The sequence below is a fragment of the Panthera leo genome, chromosome C1 (genome assembly GCF_018350215.1).
Source record: "Panthera leo isolate Ple1 chromosome C1, P.leo_Ple1_pat1.1, whole genome shotgun sequence".
Lineage (NCBI taxonomy): Eukaryota > Metazoa > Chordata > Mammalia > Carnivora > Felidae > Panthera > Panthera leo.
In genome coordinates this window covers 9,877,366-9,899,102 of record NC_056686.1, presented here as the reverse complement: position 1 = coordinate 9,899,102, position 21,737 = coordinate 9,877,366, and positions in this window count along the sequence as shown.

Sequence of the window (21,737 nt, the reverse complement as noted above, 5' to 3'; positions counted from 1 at the left end):
GTTAGGAGACAATCATTTGCCTATAGCAAATGTGCAGTAAATGCCCACTGAATGAACAGCTCTATCAGGCATGGGGAGTGGTCAAGAGCAGACCGCCTATGTTAGGCTCCTGATCTACCACTTTCCAGCTGCGGGACCTTGAGCAAGTAACTGGACCTCTCCTCTGTTCCAAATTTCTTCAACTGTAAGATGGGCGTTAAAATTAAAGCCTACCTCAAGGGTTGTTGTGAAAATCACATGAGTTAATACACGGAAAGCCTGTAGAATAGTGCCTTGCTATATAAGGACAACTATCCTTACCCTCCAACCAAAAGCGAGCGTGACATTTTTAAAAAATGTTTATTTATTTAAAAGAGAGAGAGAGAGAAAGAACACATGTGGGGGAGGGGCAGTGAGCGAGGGAGAGAGAGAATCCCAAGCAGGCTCCATGCTGTCAGCACAGAGCCTGACTCGGGGCTGGAACTCACGAACCATGAGATCATAACCTGAGTCAGAACCAAGAGTCGGGACGCTTAACCAACTGAGCCACCCAGGTGCCCCAAGACAGCAATGAATTTAAAGCAATAACGTCATCAGTCATCCAGTTTAGGTACATATAATTATCCCTTTACTTGCCTATCCCACTAAGCTCTAGGCTTCCTAAGACTGAACCCCCTTTCAGAGCTGTATCCCCAAGTGCTCCAGCTTGACACGCATTAGTTACTAAGTGCTTAGCTGATGTTTGAATGAGTGAATGAACAAATGAATATCCCCTCCTGAAATCCTGGGACGTCCTCCCTTAACATAATGGCAATAGCGGGCTTATCATCCAGCAGGCTTGGTGTGTCAGCCCCAGTCTCTTTTTCATAAAACATTTTAGCATTCTGTGAATGCATATACCTTTACTAGAACATCAGGGAGGGTGGCGAGAAGTCGTGTGGAAACTGAGGTTACTAATGCATGTGGAATAGCTCACCCCTGGGGAAAACTCACAGGAGCTTATTTTTATCCTCAGATGCATTTAGACACAAGATGTTCTTGCACGACCAACTTAAATTTCGGGTTAGCAAATGAACATTAACCACGGGGGTCGGGAGCCTTGACCTTTACCTTTTACAGGACGAGAGGCAGGCCACCACTCCAATGACTTCTAGCAGACCCGGAAGTCCAAATTGCCTTTTAAACTTAGAATCAAAGAGATTCATCAGAAGAAAGAGTCTAGAGGCAAAAGAGTACAAACCTCTCCTAGCACAGATGAGACAACTGTGGGCAAGAAGAAAGTAACTGGACCAGAGGCACAAGGATCGTTGTCCTTAGAGTTGGGATTCAAACCCAAGATTCCTGACTCTCAGCCCAACACCTTTCCTCTGCCTCCTGATGGCTCGCAGTCAAAACCACTATCGGGGGGACCCCTTGCATGCCTGCTGATTTATAACAGCAAGTAGAATGCATGTTTTCTTTGTCCGTGACTAAAAGGCAGGTATTTGTACTTGCACGGCAATGAGTCAGTATTTGAACTTCAGCGTGAATCTCCATGCTGCAGCTGATTTGGAAACTAATGTGATAGAACCATGGTCTAGAGATCTGCAGAAAGGGGACTGTAGACCTCATTAGACAGGGGAGGTAGTAGCTTTTCATATTTTAGGGCCAGACATGGATACTTCTTTGCAGTGCTACCTGATTGTTACTGGTCTGCCTCGCTTTTGACCAAATGTGCTTCCTTCCCAGTTGGGTGTGCATGTTTTGCTTGAAAATGATGTTATATTTCACATGCCCCAGAGGAAGCTGGCCATCTTTGGTGAATTTATTTATTTTTAAAAAAGAGAGAATTTATTCATTTTAAAAAAGGCACCTGGGTGGCTCAGTGGGTTAAGCATTGGACTCTTGATTTCGGCTCAGGTCATGATCTCACAGTTTGTTAATTCGAGCCCCATGTCGGGCTGTGTGCTGACAGAATGGAGCCTGCTTCAGATTCTCTCTATCTCCCTCTCCCTCCCTCTCTCCCTCCCTCCCTTTCTCTTTCTCTCCCCCCCCCCACCCCGGTCTCTCTCCCTCTCTCTCTCTCCCTCTCTCCCCACCCCCTGGTCTCTCTATCTCTCTCGCCCACCCCGTACCCTATCACATGCTGTCTCTCTCTCAAAAAATAAATATAAAAAAAGGGAGAGAATCCCTTCACACTGCCATAGGACTGCAGAATTAGAAGACTAAAAGTAGCAACTCACCATTTTTGGAGCACAAACTATGTTCTGAAAATTGTGCTAAGTGCTTTATATATATTATCTTATTTGCTCAACACAACTACCCACGAGGTGGGTATTATTGCCATTCCCATTCTATAGATGAAAACCCTCAGGCATCATGGCAGACAGACACAAAAGTGGCCCCGAATGATCCCGGACTCCTGCTGTTCATGCCCTGTCCCCTCGAATGTGGGCAGGATCTGTGACTTGCTCTAATCAGTAGGATAGCACAAAGGTGATGGGATGCCATTTCCATGATACGTTACTTAATATTAAAACTTGCATCTTGCTAGGAGATGGTCTTCATGGACTCTCCTCATTGCCAACTTTCATGAGTTAAGCCATCATACAGACAGCCCTACAGCAGAAAGAACACACAGTGGCCTCCAGCTGACGTTTAGCAAGGAGCTGAGGCCCTCAATCTGATCTTCTGCAGCGGTTTGGATCCTGCCAACAGCCATGTGAGCTTGAAGGCAGATCCTTCCTCAGACAAGCCTCTGATGAGAGCACAGCCCTGGCCGACCCCTCATTGCAGCCTGTGAGAGACCCTGAACAGAAGACCCTACTGAGGACTGCCTAGATTCCTGCCCCACAAAACCTGTGACATGATAAATATGTGTTAAGTCGTAGTGATTTTTTTTATGCAGCTACAGAGAACACAGGCACGGATAAGATAAGCGATTTGCCCAAGGTCACTCAGCTGGCAGGTGGCTTAACTAGATTTCGACGCGGAGAGTTTATCTGACCTGGAACAATCATGGAAGTCCAAACCTCTGAGCTTCTTCCCAGACTGACGGATGGACAGATGTAGTCTTTTCTTGAGGATTTCTTCCAATAAAAATGCTGTGGTTGCCCTTGCTTGCTCATGTGGGGTCCATAACAGGATAGTCCACTGAATCACAGGACTCAGCAGCCACACCCAGAACTTTAGGTCAGAAGATCTGAATCCAGAAATCCCCGCCATGCCCCTTCCTACCCACCTCCTAAAGCTCAATCATCAGCAATCTGCTTAACTTCTCTAAGCAAATCTTGCTCTTTGGTAACTTCACATGGATATGGGCACTGAATGAGACTACAAGGGTAACGTGTTCAGCCCAGGGGGACCTGGCATGTGGATGACTGGCATCTTTATTCAAAGGATTCAGTTCGAGCTCCATTTCTTCAAGCTTGCCTTTCAAGCCTTTCCTCTGGACTCTAGACCTACATACCCAACTGCCTACCCAGCGAGCCTACCCGGGTACTCTCTGAAGCCCCAACTTCATCTCTGTCAGCCACCTGCCCAATAACCTGGTCCCCCTCCAATGCTCCCCTTCTCTGGGGAAGGAAACGCCTTTGTCTGGTTACACAAGTCAGCACCTGGGAGTCAACCTTGACAACTCCCTTTCATGCATCCTTCCCCAGCCAACGCGTTAATGAAGGCCTCTTCGTTTTCTTCTTCAGAACCTATTCTGCGACTTCTCGACTACCATCTCCGTCTTGCAAGACCTTTGCAAGAGCTGCCTGACGCCCCACATCCAGACTGCCCACTCTGCCATCTTCGCTACTCTGGCAGGAATCACAGTTATTCTTTTAAAGTGAAATTTTTACATAAGTATAACATCAGGTACAAAACATACACAAATCAGAAGGGTATAATTTGATGAGCTTCTGCAGGGTGATCATACCCACAAAACCAGCACCTGGATCAAGCAGCAGAGCACCACAGGTATCCCTAGGACCCATCCCTCTCCACCCATGCCTCTTGCAGCCACTACACTAGGCTGGAGTACACTTACATTGTGCTTTTGCAACACGATGTAAATGTTCTAGTATTTTCCATACATGGATGTCGGCAGATATATGCATGCATTTCTGATGTGTATATCTATATATCTATACATATCTATATAGGAGCCTGAGTGTTATTGGATCACAGTGTGGGGATACGTTCAACATTTGTGGACACAGTCAGTTTTCCAAAAATAGTTGCAACCAATTTGTACTCCTCCCAGCACTGTAAGATTTCTCTGGTGGTGTCACATGCCTTTCAACATTAGATATCATCTGTCACTTTCCACTTAGCCATTCTGGTGGGGGTACAAATGTATACCCTATCACGCTTTTAATTTGCATTTCCCTGATTCCTAATGAGGTTGAACAGTTTTCATGTGCTTTTTGGCTCTTTAGATGTCCCATTTTGTGACGTGGATGTGAAAATCCTTTGCTCGTTCTCCTATTAAGCTGTCTGCCTTCTTTAGTATTGATTTGTAAGGGTCTTTATATGTTATGGAAATGAGTCTTCTGTCAACTATAGGCTTTGCAAATATGTTCTTTCATTCCATGGACTCCCTTTCCACTCCCTTAATGGGATCTGTTGAGGAACAGAAGCTCTTAATTTTAATGTAGTCCAATTTACCTATTCGTTTTCTCTTTCTGGTTGGAGTTTTTAATATCCTACTTAAAATAATTTTACACACCCCATGATCATGCTCTCCTACATTTTCTTCTGTGATGGTTTTTTGTTTGTTTTGTTTTGTTTTGTTTTTGCTTGTCTGGCCTTTCACAATTAAGTCTACAATCCACCTGTCATCTTTTTCATATGGGCGTCAATTGACCCAGTACCATTTATTTTTAAAAAAGCAAACAAGCAAACATACGTATATTTCACTACCACACTCCAGTATCACCTGGTAAACCAAGCAGCTGTGTAAGTGTGATTCTGTGTTCGGTCCTCTATTCTATTCCCTCGGTCTTTTTTTGTCCATTTGTTTGTCAGTATGACAGTCTTAACTACTATAGTTTTTAATAAGCCTTGGGACGGGGACTGCTTGGATGGCTCAGTCAGTGGACCATGCAACTCTTGATCTTGGGGTTAAGTTTGAGCCCCATGTTGGATGTAGAGATTACGTTAAAAAAATAATAATAATCCTTGGTATGTAATAGTGTAAGTCCTTTACCTATTTTTTCTTCTTCTAGATTGCTTTCAATAGTCTTAACCTTTTGCATTTCCACACAGATTTTGGAATTCTCTTGTCAACTTCTGCCCCAAAAAGGTGGGAGGGGGAAAAAAGGTGGGAGATTTTTATTGGGATTGCACTGACTCTATAGATCAATTCAGGAAAAATGGACATTTTTACAATATTGCATTTCCTGACCCACAAACATGGCGTATCCATCCAATTATGTGTCTTCTTTAATTCCATTAATGTTTCACAGTTTTCAAAACTTTTATTAGATCTATCTCAAAATACTAAAATTTTGTGCTATTATAAACATGTCTTTATTAAAACTTTGTTTTATTGCTGCTAGCAATAAATAAGTAAATAAATAAATAAAACCATTCAGTTTTGTCTATTGCCTTTGTATCCAATAACCTTGCCAAGTTCATGTATTAATGCACCTAATTTGCATGTAGATTCTTTTGGATTTTCTATGTACAAAATCATTTTCCCCTATACATAAAAACAGGTCTTTTTTTTTCTCTCAATCATTAATGATTTTTATTTCTTTTTCTACCCTTATTACACTGTCTACAACTTCCAGAAAGTAGTGATAAAAGAAATCCTTGTTTTATTTCTGGTCTCAAGGGGGAAGGCTTTACCTATTTCACCATGAAGTATGGTATTCGTTACAGGCTTCTTATAATCGTTACTGGATTCATGGGGGTGCCCTTCGAGTCGTAGTTCACATGTCCTTTTCAAAGAGGAAATCTGGTCATGTCACTCCCTCCTGAGAGGTTGCTGGGGAATGCTACTCTCCCAGCACCAGAGCTCCTTGCCAGGCATTTTTCCCCTGCCCTGGAAGACTCTCACAGCACCCTCTTCACAAGCCCTTCTCTTTATTAAATCTTACGCATCCTGCAGACCTCTGCTGAAAAGCCCTCTCCTCGGGGAATCCTTCCTAAGCCACTGCCCCCAGAACCAGATCAGGCTACTTAGGGACAAGTGCTCATAGAAGGATTTGCCTTTCTTACACAGCTCTTATTCCCACTAGGCACCTTGTCCCCCCTCCTTGGAGAAGACCTAGTCACTGGGCTAGCTGCTATGACCCTAGGCAAGACATTCCCAGGCAGATCCAATGGCTGGAATCATCCGAAGCTTGCCCTGGCAAACAAAAACCACTGAGAAACAGGACCCAGTTTGGTGCCCAGCTCCAAGTGATTTGGTGCTCAATAAATACTTGTTGAATGAATGGGTGAAAAAACAAACTCAGACAACTCATTTTAATCTTGGTCTCAGTTCCCACAACTGCAAGATGATGAGCTTCATGTCTTTGACCTTTGCTATGTTGGGATTCTGACTGGAGAACAGAATTGTTGCAAAAGATATGAGTCAACTTCGGATGAATCTGAATAATTCTTGACTTCTGTGGTTTTGTTGGCTTTGCTGAATTGTAAACCATAAAATGCAGTTGGTGTGCTCTTTGTGACTGTGACCATTAGAACTCTGAGCTCAACTTAGCCTTGTTAGAGGCAGATGGTGGACCTTGGCCACAGGGGATCCCTGCCATCAGGAAATGGAATGCCCTAAATCAGAGCTTCACGGAACACATGGGGCCTGTGTTCTGGAACCAAACTAAAGTTAACTGCCCTGTCATGGAGCTTCAGAAACCAAAGCCTTTATGATGTCATCCAGGAAGAGTTGTCTTCAACATTGGAATGAAGTCCTTTTATAGATACAGTTCTGACTTCACTACAGATAAATTAGAAGAGGAATGTTTACATCACAAAAAGAGTATGTGTAAAACAAAACGGCTCTCAGCTTTAAATGATCCCAGTGCTTTTATTAAAGGGATTGACATAAAACTACGATCCATTAAGGGGCGGGGGGGGCGGGGAGTCATTTGTGCAAATCAGTTCTATGTCTCTGTAAAGTAGAGGGAGCAACATCTACATGATGAACCATAATGCTCGTCAGTGGCCCTCTGCCCTTCCCTGACCACACAGTTACTCTCTATTACTTTATCCTCTTTTCCTCTTTTCCTGTTATTATGACCTAATCACTTTCTGAAATTACTAGGCTTAGTATTTAGTCTTCATTTTCTTAGTTGCCTGACCCAACCAAAGTGAAAGCTTCATAAGGACCACGACCTCGTCTGTTTACCACTATGTCCCAGAACCTAACACAGTCCTTGGATGACAGTAGGCACTTGATTCATACTACAAATCATAACCAGACCAACCCCCAATCAAATTCTCTGTAGAAACACAAAAGATAATGCCAGGTTAGAGACAGTTACGTAGAGAGGAAATGTTGACTTATTATATATTAATTCACTTCTCTTTAAAATGAACACTGAATAAGTTAACGTTATGGTGCCTGGGGCTCAGTCGGTTGAGCGTCCGGCTTTGGCACAGGTCCTGATCTCACGGTTCATGAGCTCCAGCCCCATGATGGGCTCACTGCTGTCAACACAGAGCCAGCTTTGGTTCTTCTGTACTCCTCTCTTTCTGCTCCTTCTCTGCTCACACTCTCTCTCAAAAATAAATAAAACATTAGAAAATAAGTTATTGTTGACAAAAGCCTTTTTTTTTCCAAGTTAAACTCATTCTCTTCCTTTCTTTATGAAATCTGATAATCTGATAAACTCCTTTATTTGCTGTGGTAATAAAGAACTCCCACATCACAGGGACTTACAACCATAAGGATTGTATGCTTACAACCATAAGCTCCATCCATGTGACCTTCAGTCTGAGACCCAGGCTAATGGAGCAGCCTCTATATGGGCGATCAGCCCTTAAAACTTGGGCTTTGACATGACACAAGTGACTTCTACTCACATGGCCTTGGCCAAAGCAGATCACATGGAGAATCAAGCCTGCCATCAACAGAGTGGAGGGCCACCACAGGGAAGGAGCTGGAATGTCTGGCCAATGAAGTATAGTCTTTATCACACTGTGGTTTCAGCTTTGGGAGCTGACGAGAGAGAACAACGGAGAACTCCACATCCAAACTCACAAAGAAAAATGAATCGGAACTGTCCTGACTTTATCCTTGAGAGATACCTGAACTTACATATACTGAACTCATATACAAGTTCTCTCCTGACACGCCCAGAAGAAGCCCTCTGATAACCATCTTGCCCACCTTCAAACAGGAGGCAGCATGTAAAGTAACTTGCTCGTGACTCCCCTGCGTTTCACCTTCCCCAGGAGCTCAGAGTCCTTCATGGAGGTTTTCTTTTTACTTTCCTGGACAATTTACCTCTAATAGAGAGGCATAATTCTGGAAACCGCAACCCTTTAATTCTCGGTGACATTATCTTAAGGTGGGCTGATCTAACAGCGGCCAGCATTCAGGAATAACCTTTCAGTGAAAGGTATTCTTCTGAGCTACCACTTTAGGAATTCTCTCTTCCCTCCTATGACTCACTACTTAAGGGGAGGAAATTTCTTTCCAGAGACTAAGAAGTGATGATGCCCAGAAGAGGTGAGTAAAGATAGATTTTTGAGACTCCCAATTTCAGGCTGGGTTCATGGGAATGGAAGAGATAGATGACTGGGGAGGAAAATAACTTTGGTGAGAAGGAAAAAAAAGATTCACCAATTAGGCAGCATTTATGGATTTCCTGTTGTGTACGGTGATGTGCTGTATTATGCCTAGAAACAGCTCTAAAAGACACAGTCCAAGTATTCGGGGGTGCCCTACAGTCTAAGAGAAAGACAACAAATATTTTCCATGAAGTGTGTGAAGTGTGGTTGTTCTGAAACAGGATGATCACTCATCCAGCCTGAAGCACTGGGGAGTTATCCTACCGGCACTCAATTCAGAGATAAGGATGAACCAGAGTTAGCTGGGGAAAATGGGAGTTAGCTGATTGGCAGTTGGGTGGGGATGATGCAGAAAAGGCATCCGGGAAGAGAGGACAGTGTGAGTAAGGCACAGAAGGGTGGGAATGAGATACACTGCTATCTCTGCCCACAGCTCAAGGTGGCTGGGGCTTAAAATACACATGGGGAAAATGAGTCTGGAGAGAGAAGTCATGAGGCACCTTGTCAACCATGATATTTACTGAAGGAAGCTGGCGGCAGAGGTTCCAGAAGGGCAAGAGGTGCTCTAGCCAATGGTCATTAGAAAGCATCGCTACTACCCCAAGTGTGAACAATTAGCCATCACCTTTCCTCAAACCCCACGAAAGCTACAAGGAACAGCTGACCTCTAAGAAAGCATAAAAGGAAAGAACATTTGCTCCACATTTAACACAATAAAATTCGTCTCCCTGAGATGCCAAGTTGTTATTCTGCTAATAGCAAGATCAGACGGTCCATTCCAAAATAAAATGTGGTATCACTATGGTTTTCCAGGCACATGCTGTCAAGAATTTGAGGCAACTCATGGTCTGTGATATCAGGAAACATTATTGGTTGGTTGTCTGCAGTGACGTGATGGAACCAGCTCTTCCCAGATTGCAATCATTACATGTTCAGGAAATTTGTAAGCCAATAGTTAAGCATAATGATACAAACTTGCAATTTAATAAATCGCATTAAAAACAAAGATAACAAATACTCAAAATGCATTCCTGCCTAATGATTTTACTACATTTTACTGCTCTCTTCCTTCTTGAAGTTACTTATTTTATCTGCAATTTAATAAATCGCATTAAAAACAAAGATAACAAATACTCAAAATGCATTTCTGCCTAATGATTTTACTACATTTTACTGCTCTCTTCCTTCTTGAAGTTATTTACTTTATCTGTGTGGTAGAAATGCTATGCTCCTCAACGCCATGCTCTGTAACTTGAAATCAATCACAGTTGGAGTATTTACACCACAGAAATTGGCAAATGCTACAGACCGGGTGCTCCCCCTGCACCTCACTCCTTCCACCAAGAACTGGATGTTAACATTAGCAGCACACTGTTGACTTCTTTGGATGTATCAAATAACATGTTAGTAATTCTCCACTGTTCTTGCTTCTTTACCCCCCACCCTACACCATACATCATGAACACATGTATATACACAAACCCCATGTCTCTACCTACTCCAAATCTCCTGGTCATTGGCACATCATTCTCCTGGAATATACTCTCCTCTTCCACCTTTCCTCCTAAATAAACTCCAGGATGTATAATTCCAACCCCATGTTGCTGGGATTCCAATAATAATTGCACCTCAGTTTTCTTGTCTATAGAATGGGAAGATTTAATAAACTGCACCCTAAAACCTTCACAGCGTCAACGGAGTCAAGGTCTTCTTTTATTGAGAACAAGGCAGAGGCCAATTCCGTCCTCATTGCCTAACCCCGCCATGCCAATACCATGTGACCTTAGCCAAGTTATCAACCATTATCTGTCTCGGTTTCCACACTGATAAACTAACCATTGTCATTGCCATTATCACTGTCCTCAGCACTGCCCATCGGTTCATCTCTACTTTGAAGTAATGCTATTTTAAAGACAATTTCAAAGATGATTTACAGATTTTAAAAATGAAAGGATGAAAAAGCAGCAAAAATACACATGCAATCCTAACTATGTGGGTAGTAATGATCTCAGAAATGGGATTTACTTTCAGTACACTAAAATCAAGACTAAACTGATTAACAGAAATCCTAAATAATCATTTGGTAGGATGAGCATTAACTCTTTGAAAGAGCCTTCTATACGGAAAGGGTACATGCAAGCATTGTACATTCAATCAAGCTGACACGTGAGCCTAAGGATCAAAGGCTGAGGCAAGCAGGCACCTCTGATCCAGCCCCTGGATTGAGTCAACCCCACTTCTGAAGGAAGTTCCATTAGGACCATAGACTGACTGTCCAAAGCAGGACACTTTAAGGAGAGAAATCACACGATTACATTGGAATTAGTATGAACCAAGATTGTCTCAGACAAACCTGGAGGTCTGGTCTCACACCTCTAACTACCACCACTCCCGCTCAGTGCTGCGATCTGAAACCAAATATTCGCCCTTAACCTCAACCTAGGATAAAGCATTGCTATCTCAAATAGGCAAATTTACCACCTGAAAAAAAAAAAAAAAAAAAGGAAAAGCTCTAAGGCAACCCAACTAGAAAAGGAATGAATGGTCTGTAACTATGGTGTTTTTAGCTTTGACATAATCCATAGGCCCAAGGCAGAATCTGTAGCTGGTCTATAGCAAAGACAAATAAAATGAATATTTTACTTTTATGCAGAGATGAATCCAGGTTTGTGTAGTATGAAACGTATATAATTTGGGGACCTTTTTCAAAGAAAGAGAATTAAAAGTTACAAATTCAAAATGAAGTTGAAAGTAAGTTATGTGTTCAGAATGAAAAAAGAAATCATAACACTTTTAAAGCCATTTTCAAAAGCTGGCAAATAACACAAACACCACAAAATCAAGAGAAATCTGGGAAAACAACATGACAGTATTGTTATCAATTAACTTCCTAACACACGGCCATAGTCCTTCTTTTCCTACGTATTTGGGCTACATTCTCCTTGGTTGACTCCACATTTTATAGTGATTTTATAGTCATTTCTATGAAGAATATAAAACACAAAAATAAAGCAATGTGTCCTGCAGAATGGTTCATCAAAAAAATTGGGATCTGCAGATTAAGGACGGCTGCAAATTCTTATCACTCCTCCCACTGAAAGATGGACTCCATTTTTCCCCTCCCTTGAGTCTTGAATGCAGCAAAAATAACACTGTGTGATTTCCCCGTCCAGGCCTAAAGACGACGAGCAGCTCCTGCTTGCTTCCTCCAAGGACTTCCCTCTTGGAACCCAGTCACCATGTCATGACAAAGCTCAAGTAGCCACTTGAAGAGGTCAACAGGGAAGGGACCCGGGGGCCCTGGCCAACAGCCTCAGCTGAGCTCCCAACACCATTTGGGACCTCCCAGCCATCTCGATATCCCAGCTGCAATCCTGCAAAGCAGAATGACCATCTTAGCAAACCACAGGACCGTAAGAAATAAGAGGCAGTGTTTTAAGTCACCAAATCTTTGAGTGGTTTATTATTCAGCAACAGTTGTTAGAAAGAACTGTTGAAAGAACTGTAAATGCTCATATACCCACCCCTTTGATTCTATCCTTAACATTCTATCACACTTGCTTTATCATATGATCTATCCATGTGTCCGGCCATCTCATGTTTTACACACTTCAAAGTTGTAGACGTCACTCCACTCCAAGCTCCTCTGCATGCCATGGACTTAAGATTTTTTCTTTGAGCTAAAATTTACATAAAACATAATAAAAAAAAATCTTCAGCATACCATCCTGAGTTTTGACAAATGCCCACACCTGTGAAATGCAAACGTCGAACAAGACACAGAACACTACCATCGCTCAGAAAGTTCCCTCATGCCCCTTCTCGGTCAATCCCGTGCCGCTCTCCTCCTCCACGAGGAGCTACTTTTCTTTGTTTCTACCCTAGATTAGCGTTACCAGTCCAGAAGTTAACAAACAACAAATTATACCATATATTCTCTTTTGCATCTGGCTTTTTTCACTCAGCATAATGTTTATGAGATTCATTCACGATGCTGCCTGTGTCGGGAGTATGTTTCTTTTTATTACTGAAGAGCATTCTTATGTATAAATATATCACAATTTGTTTACCCATTCTCTTGTTGATGGACACCTGGGCTGTTTCCAATTTGTGACTATTATGAAGAAAGCTGCTATGAACATTCTTGGGCAAGTCTGTTTGTGGACATATGTTTTCACTTCTCTTGGGTAGATAGACCTAAGGGTGGAATCACTGGGTCAAAGAGTAGACGTATGTTTAGTTTTACAAGAAACTCCCACGCCTTTTTGCTGCAGTGAACTTTGCTTTTTATCACCGATGGTTTATAAAGTGTCTTTCGGCTTCACATCTCGTTTTTGGCAATGCCCCATCTGTAACACCCTTTCTGCAGTTTCTCAGTGTTTTTTGTTTGCCAGGGCAAGCTTCAGATGATTCCAGCCATTGGATCTGCCTAGGAATGTCTTGCCTAGGGTCATAGCAGCTAGCCCAGCTACTAGGTCTTCTCCAAGGATGGGGGACAAGGTGGCCATGAAGCCTGGGTCAACCACACTACCCTCCAATCCTTCTTGGAATCAAAGATGAGTCTAAATGCTTGATGAGTTCACCAGGGGCCTGTGGTCACTAGGTGACTTAAAATTTTATTTCTTTGCTAATGTTCTCCCTCCTCCCTCCCTGTCTTCCCAACAAGCATATAACCTCTTCTCTCAGAACCTTGCTTCTCCCATTCACTGCTTTATCACCATCACTTAAAATGGTGCCCAGAACAGAGTAGAAACCGAACCCACAAATGAATGAATGAATAAATGAATGGCTAGCCCCATTGCTACTTTGTAACCCAACCCTGAAGAATTTACTTCTATATTGACCTACGGCAATGTAGACTGATGATGCCTAAGGCCCCTTTTTGGTCAGTACTTTGTGCCTCTGGCACAGCAGTCACTCAGTCTATGTGACAATTCTTTCTCTGATTCCACCTGAGGAGTGAGAACCTTTTTACCTAGTTCAGCTCTGTCACCCCATGGCACCCAGAAATGTGTTTTGGACATAGTAGGTGCTCAAGACATGTCAGCTTGGTCTCTGCTTACCACAAACACCAAGGGGACCCCCAGATTGCGGGAGTTGCCTGAAATGCCGAGATCATCTGCAAAATGTCTTCATATGTGTATTCTGTAGGGTGAGGAATTAACACATTCTCAAAGGAACCCATGACCTAAAACATGTTAAGAAATCACTGAGGTGGATTTTGACAAAAGCTACCTTTGCTTCCCTGCTCACCAGCTCAGGCCAGGCTTTGTGATAGTATTGTGGATATTCATAGTGTTTCCATTATATCACAATCATTTAACAAAATCTCCATTGTTGAAAAGCTAGACTCCTTCCAATTCTTCACTATTATAAACAACACTGAGTGAATATCCTACCCTTGCAAAGTTATCTTTATCCACCTCTCCCGTTCTTTTCTTAAAAGAGATTCTAAGAAATGGAATTACTAGGTCAAAAATATGAATGTACTTGGGTGCCCTCATGACTCAGTTGGCTGGTGTCTGACTGTTGACTTCAGCTCAGGTCATGATCTCACAGTCGTGGGATTGAGCCCTGTGTCAGTCTCCACGCCCAGTGTGGAGCCTGCTTGGGATTCTCTCTCTCCCTCTCTCTCTGCCCCTCCCCTGCTCATGTGCATGCTCTCTAAAAAACAAACAGGAAGGAAGGAAGCAAGCAAGCAAGCAAATACGAATGTACTGATCCTCAAGCTGCTTTCTGGAGAGCTGTTTGAATTTACACGTCCATGAACAACATATGAGAGAAACATTGTCCTTTCTGTTGACAATTCCAGTAAGGAACAAACCACTTCCCATCTCCTTGAGGCTTACTGGATTACCTGATCAATAACCCAAAGAAGGGCAACCCAAGACAAGTTATTAGTATGACACTTCCAAAATGTACTGAAGTTGGGCCAAGCTTGACCTTGAATTTCCTTCTCCTTGCCACTCTCACATTCCATCCTTATGACTCAACCCATGCATTATGTTAGGTTTTGAAAAGGAAAGAGGAGATCCAAAAATGGCCATGTGTTACTTCTGAAATATAAATGAAGAGGCATGAGTTTTTCAAGGGCAGAGAGAAAAGACAAATGAGTATGATATGATATCAAGAGAAGAAAAGGAGGTACCCACGAGAAGGGCATTCTGAGGCTGCCTTCCCTCACTGAGAGGTAGAAGCTGGTCCACAGACCACCTGAGCAGAGCCCACGGCTCTCTCTCTTGCCAGAAGACAGCCCTGGCCCGACTGGAGTTCCTCCAGGCCTTGTGTTTCCAGTTACAACTGTAGTCAATCAGTTGCTAATGATCCCTCCACTTACTCTCCGACGCGTGGAAATCAACATTGAAGTGGGAACCTAGCAAACAGGATCACAGCCCTCTACCTCTGTGCATGACATTGGCCAAGTTATCGTCCCCGTCCAGGTCTGTCCTCTGGTTTGCAAAATAAGAAGGTCCCACCCAATAATGTTTCAAACAGGGATATCTGAGTCAGCAATAGCTACTACACAATCACAACTGTGATGTACCACAGTGTCTCTAAAAGCACCCACAGTTATTGCACGCTTTCATGGGGGCCCCTCTGGGCTCTGGGGCCAGCAGAGGAGACTCTTAATTGCCCTGAGCCCTGACCTCTCCTTCTTCCCTGCCGTGGAGGGGAAAGTTCTCATGTGAGCTCATAAACAAGACCTTGTGCTTTGTCACAGGCTCAAGTTCACTCTGCCTCTTAACAGGATCCCTCTCATCACTGTTTGGCATGGCCTGCTTAGTACAACTTGGCACTTGACAGAGCTCATAATTGCAGGAATCTACAGAATGCTCATTCTAGTGGACTTACGTGTGGCAGCAAATCCTTTGACATTCTTCCCATTAACAGGTAGGGACCTATGTGCCTTCCCTTGAACCTGGGCAAGCTTGTTTCTGCTTTGACAAGCAGAGTATAGTTAAAATGACACTGCAGGACTTCAAGGCCAGTCCCTGTTTCTTAACCTCTTCCATTCATTATTGTCTCCCTAAAAAGCCTTTCAGACATTACTTTTCCCTAATCACTTCCTTACTTCCATAATATTTTAATTATACATATATATTTCTTATACTGTATGTACGTCTATTTTTTTACATAAAAAGAGTAATATTTTTTCACACTTCCCCACAGACCAACTTTTATCCCCAGAGGACAATATCACCTCTGTTAAAATGCACAGGTTAGGTCATAAAAGGCCATGCAACTTCCCCTCAGTTCTCCTGAAACTTGTCTTGGAGCCTTTAGATGCCATGTATGAAGTCTGACTACCTAGAGGATGCCATGCTAGAAGTCAAGCTGGAAAAACAATATAGACAGAAAGAAGCCCAATGAGTCCAGCTATGACAACCATCAGCCATTTGAGTCTTCCTGGCCCATGTGATGAAGAAGCCTGCAAGACAATGCCAGCTCCAGCTGCCATCTGACTATAATCACGTAAGAGATCCCAAGCCAGACTCACCCAGCCTAGCCAACCCCCAGAACCGGAGAGGTAATATCAAATAAATTATTATTGCTGTTTAGGCCACTATGCTCTGAGATGTTTTGTTATTCAACAGTGAGGAACCAGAGCACTTACAACATACCAAAAGTTACCCTAAGAATTCAACATTAATTTATTTTACCTTCACAACACCCTGTGAGGTAAGTATACACATTTCACCGATGGATTCAATTCTGGCAACTCATCCAAGAAGAACTAGAGGTTTGGGCGTGTGGGTGGCTCAACCGGTTAAGTGTCTGACTTGATTTCAGCTCAAGTCATGATCTCTTGGTTGGTGAGTTCAAGCCCCACTTGGGGCTCTGTACTGATGGTGTAGAGCCTGCTTAAGATTCTCTCTCTCTCTCTCTCTCTCTCTCTCTCATGCTCTCTCTCTCAAAATAAATAAATAAGGAGGAGGAGAAGAAGAAAAAGAAAGAAGTAGGAGAAAGAAGAAAGAAGAAAGAAGACTTGGAGGGCTACACATTGCTTAGAAACCATTGCTCTACACTTTCTTCCAGCCATTACCTTCATATTACCTATCATAAACATGATACCTGTGTATACATTATTATATTTAATAAGCATTTTATTAATCATTATATTCTGGGTACTGTGCTAAGCATTCAGGATACAAAGATGAAAATCATAGCTCCTATACTCAAGGAACTTGCAACCTAACAAAGGGATTAAAATATCAATTTGGTATAACAACAGTCAAGATGAGTGTAAGTACAGAATGCTAAGGATCACACAAGTGGGGACCCAATCCAGAATGGGGGCCAGAAAGAGGGTAGGGACAGGGAAGGTTTCTTGAAAAAAATGTGACCTCTGACCTGAGTTTTCAAAGGGGAGAAAAGGATTTAATCAAGAGAAAAGACAGGAGGTGGATATTCCAGCAGAATAATAGCTGTGCAAAGTCAAGAGAAAGTCAGGTACATTCAGGGAATTGCCAACAATTTTCAGGAATTTGGGCATGTGTGAAGGGAGAGGATGGTGCAAGTTGAGTCCCTCATCCTGGTTTGCCTGAGACTTTCTAGATTTTTTTTTATGAATATCTTTTTATTTTTTTAGGGAATCAGTTCCTCTTTTATTTTTTTTAATATAATTTATTGTCAAATTAGCTAACATACAGTGTATACAGTGTGCTCTTGGCCTGAGACTTTCTAGATTTTAAAATGGAATGCCTCACATTCTGTGAGGTCCCTCAGCTGGTCACCCCAGGCAGGCCAAAAGAGAGCACAGAATGGGGGAGGTGGAATAGAGATTGGTGAGTGGCAGCTAGGAGGTATTGAGCCTTGCAAGCCATGCTAGGGTGGTTTGGACATTATCCCCAGGATAAATAGGAGGCAACGAAGAAACATAAGCAGGTCTGGTGATTTGATTATTTAACAGAGAATTGGGGTTGAGCCAGAACTGAACCTGAGAACTACCCCGTGCACTCTGAACACAACTGTCTCTTCCCTACCGGCGTTCAGTGAACCTTTTTAAACATCATGGGATGTTTGCAGACACAGCACTAGATGCCTACCTGCACTCCCTGGCTGACACAGAGCCCAGAATCCTATGGAAGAAACCATGACTCTAATCCATAACTCCTTCTCTACCGTATACTGCCACATCTCCAACCTTCCAAGAAAGAAAAACAGGAGAACCCAACAAAGACCTTCCTTGGCCCCTTGTTCCTCTTCTGCCACTGTCCTATTTCTCTGCTGTCCTGTATGGAAAAAAATTGTTCTGATGATAGTTTATTCTTGATGTCTCCAAATCCTCACCTCCCATTCTCTTCTCCACTTCTGAGAATCAATCTTTTACCTTCAAATTGGCCTGTTATACTGATAATGCTCACTCCAAAGTCGTCACCAAGTTCCATACTGCTGCACCCAGTGGGTGATTCTGCCCCAACCCACCCGCTGTCAGCAGCACTCGACACAGGTAATGACTCCCTCCTTTTTAAATGTTCTCCATAAAGTTTAATAGTTGTCTGTGTAGACATCTTATATAACTTGTTAGATTTATTCCTAAGTATTTAATACATTATGCTACTTTAAAGGCATAGTTTAAAGGCATTTTTAGGTTTTATCTTTGTTTTAGTACGAAGAAATACAATTTTTTTTTTTAACATTTATTTATTTTTGAGACAGAGAGAGACAGAGCATGAACAGGGGAGGGTCAGAGAGAGAGGGAGACACAGAATCTGAAACAGGCTCCAGGCTCTGAGCTGTCAGCACAGAGCCTGACGCGGGGCTCGAACTCACGGACTGCGAGATCATGACCTGAGCCGAAGTCGGCCGCTTAGCCGACTGAGCCACCCAGGCGCCCCGAAATACAATTAATTTTTACATGTTCAGTTGTATGCAGCAACCTGGCTAAGTTCACTTTTTTTTTTTTTTTTTGATGCAAAAAGGTGGTTTTATTAAAGCATGGGGATAGGACCCATGGGCAGAAAGAGCTGCACTGGGGTTGTGAGGAAGAGTGATTGATTATATACTTTTTTTGTTTGCTTGGTTGGTTTCAGGAGAATTTAGTTAATCATCACTGACATGCAACACCCAGTGCTCATCCCAACAAGTGCCCTCCTTAATGCCCATCGCCCATCTAGACCATCCACCTGCCTCCCCTTTAGCAACGCTCAAGTTTGTTCTCTGTATTTAAGAGTCTCTTATGGTTTGCCTCCCTCTCTGTTTTTATCTTATTTTATTTTTCCTTCCCTTCCTCTATGTTCATCTGTTTTATTTCTTAAATTCCACGTGAGTGAAATAATGTATTTGTCTTTCTCCACCTGACTAATTTCACTTAGCATAATAAACTCTAGCTCCATTCCCATTGTTGCAAATGGCAAGATTTCATTCTTTTTGATCTCCAAGCAATATTCCATTGTATGTATGTATATATATATACATGTGTGTATATATATACACGTATATACATATAGACATGTATATACATATATATATGTATGTATGCATGTATACACACACACACACAGACACACACACACATCTTCTTTATCCATTCATCAGTTGATGGACATTTGGGCTCTTTCCATAATTTGGCTATTGTTGATACAGCTGCTGTAAACACTGGGGTGTAGGTGCCCCTTCAAATCAGCATTTTTGTGCCTTCTGGATAAATACCTAGGAGTGCAATTGTTGGGTCATAGGGTAGTTCTATTTTTAATTTTTTGAGGAGCCCCCATACTGTTCTCCACAGTGGTTATACCAGTTTGCATTGCCACCAACAGTACAAAAGGGTTCCCCTTTCTCCACATCCTGGCCAACAACATCTGCTATTTCCTGAGTTGTTCATTTTAGCCCTTCCACAGGTCTCAGGTGGTATCTAATGGTGGTTTTGATCTGTATTTCCCTGATGATGAGTGATGTTGAGCATCTTTCCATGTGTCTGTTAGCCATCTGGATGTCCTCTTTGGAAAAGTGTCTATTCACATCTTCTGCCCATTTTTTTACTGGATTATTTGCTTTTTGGGTGTTGAGTTTGATAAGTTCTTTTATCAATTTTAGACAGTAACCCTTTATCCAATATGTCCCTTGCAAATATCTCCTCCCATTCTGTTGGTTGCCTTTTAGTTTTGTTGACTATTTCCTTTGCTGTGCAGAAGTTTTTTACCTTGATGTGGTCCCAATAGTTCATTTTTGCTTTTGTTTCCCTTGCCTCCAAAGACATGTTTAGTTAAGAAGCTGCTGCAGCCCAGGTCAAAGACATTGCTGCCTGATTTCTCCTCTAGGATTTCGACGGTTTCCTGTCTTACATTTAGGTCTTTCATCCATTTTGAGTTTATTTTTGTGTCTGCTGTAAGAAAGTGGTCCAGGTTCATTTTGCTGTCCAGTTTTCCCAGCACCACTTGCTGAAGAGACTGTCTTTATTCCATTGGATATTCTTTCCTGCTTTGTTGAAGATTAGTTGGCCATACCTCTGTGGGTCCATTTCTGAGTTCCCTATTCTGTTCCATTGATCTATGTGTCTGTTTTTGTGCCAGTACCATACTGTCTTCATGATTACAGCTTTGTGATACAGCTTGAAGTCCAGATTGCAATGCCTCCAGCTTTGGTTTTCTTTTTCAATATTACTTTGGCTCTTCAGGACTTTCTGGTTCCACTTATTAATTCTAATAGAATACCTCTGGATTCTTTTGGGTTATATGATTATACAATTATGTTTATAAATTACCACTGCATTGTTAAAATTCAGTGCAAGGTTGAATAAAAGTGGTGATGGTAGATAGATTTGTTTGTTCCTACCCTGAAAGAGAATACTTTCAATATCTGACCAATAAGTCAAATTCTTGCTACTGGTTTTATGTAGATGCTCATTATCAAATTAGGAATTTATAGTTCTAGTTTGCTGAGAGTTTTATTATGATTGGATGTTGAATTTTATAAAATGTCTTTTCTGCATTTATTGAAGTGCTCATAGTTTTTTATGTTTTGTCTTTTGTTCTATAGTTTTAAGTTTATTTTGAGTGAGGGAGGGAGGGTGGGAGTGAGCACACATGTGTAGGAGGGGCAGAGAGAGGGAGGAGGGTGGGGAGAGAGAGAATCCCAAGCAGGCTCCACACTGTCAGTGCTGAGCCTGGTATGGGACTCAAACCCATGAACCATGAGATCATGACCTGAGCCAAAATCAAGAGTCAGATGCTTAACTGACTGAGCCACCCAGGCACCCCTTGTTTTTTGTGTTAATAATGTCATAAATTCATTGGTTGATTTTAAATGTTAAACTATCTTTTTATTCCTGAGATAAACCCAACTTGCTCACAATGTATTGTCCTTTTTATTTTGTACTAGATTCAGTTTGCTAATATTTTATGTTTTTCTTTTCTCTTTTTTCTTGATTACCCTTGCTGGGAAGTTACCAATTTTATTAAGATTCAAGGGGCTCCGTAGATGTTTCTACTATATATGTTTTCTATTTTACTGATTCACAATTTTTAATTTTTATTTATCTTCTCAATGTTCCTTGGACTTAATATGCTGTTCTTTTCAGAGCTTTCTGAGATGCAAACATAAATCATAGATTTTTTTCAACTTTTCTTCTTTTTCTAAGATATGCCTGCTGTGTTATAAATTTCCTTCAAGCATAGTTTGAGTTTAACAATTTGGATGCCATATTTTCATTGTCATTAAGTTCAAAATATTTTCTAATTTCCATTACGATATTTTTTTGGTTTTGTAGATCATTTTGTAGTGTATTGCTTAACAAACAACAGAATTACACATTGTTATCAAGAACACAGAGAACCTTTACCAAAATAAAATATTTGGCCACAAAGCATACCTCAACAAATTTCACTGGATTGAAATTACACAAAACATATTCTTTGACCACAGTGAAATTAAGCAAGAAATCAATAATACACAATTATGGCTGGAGATTTTAAGATACTTGTCTCTGTAATTGATAGAAAAAGCAGACAAAAATGAGGATGCTTAACTCCTAAGCATTTGGAAATTTCTAGTCATCTTTTCTTTATTGAATTCTTGATTAATTTCACTGTGGTCAAAGAATATATTTT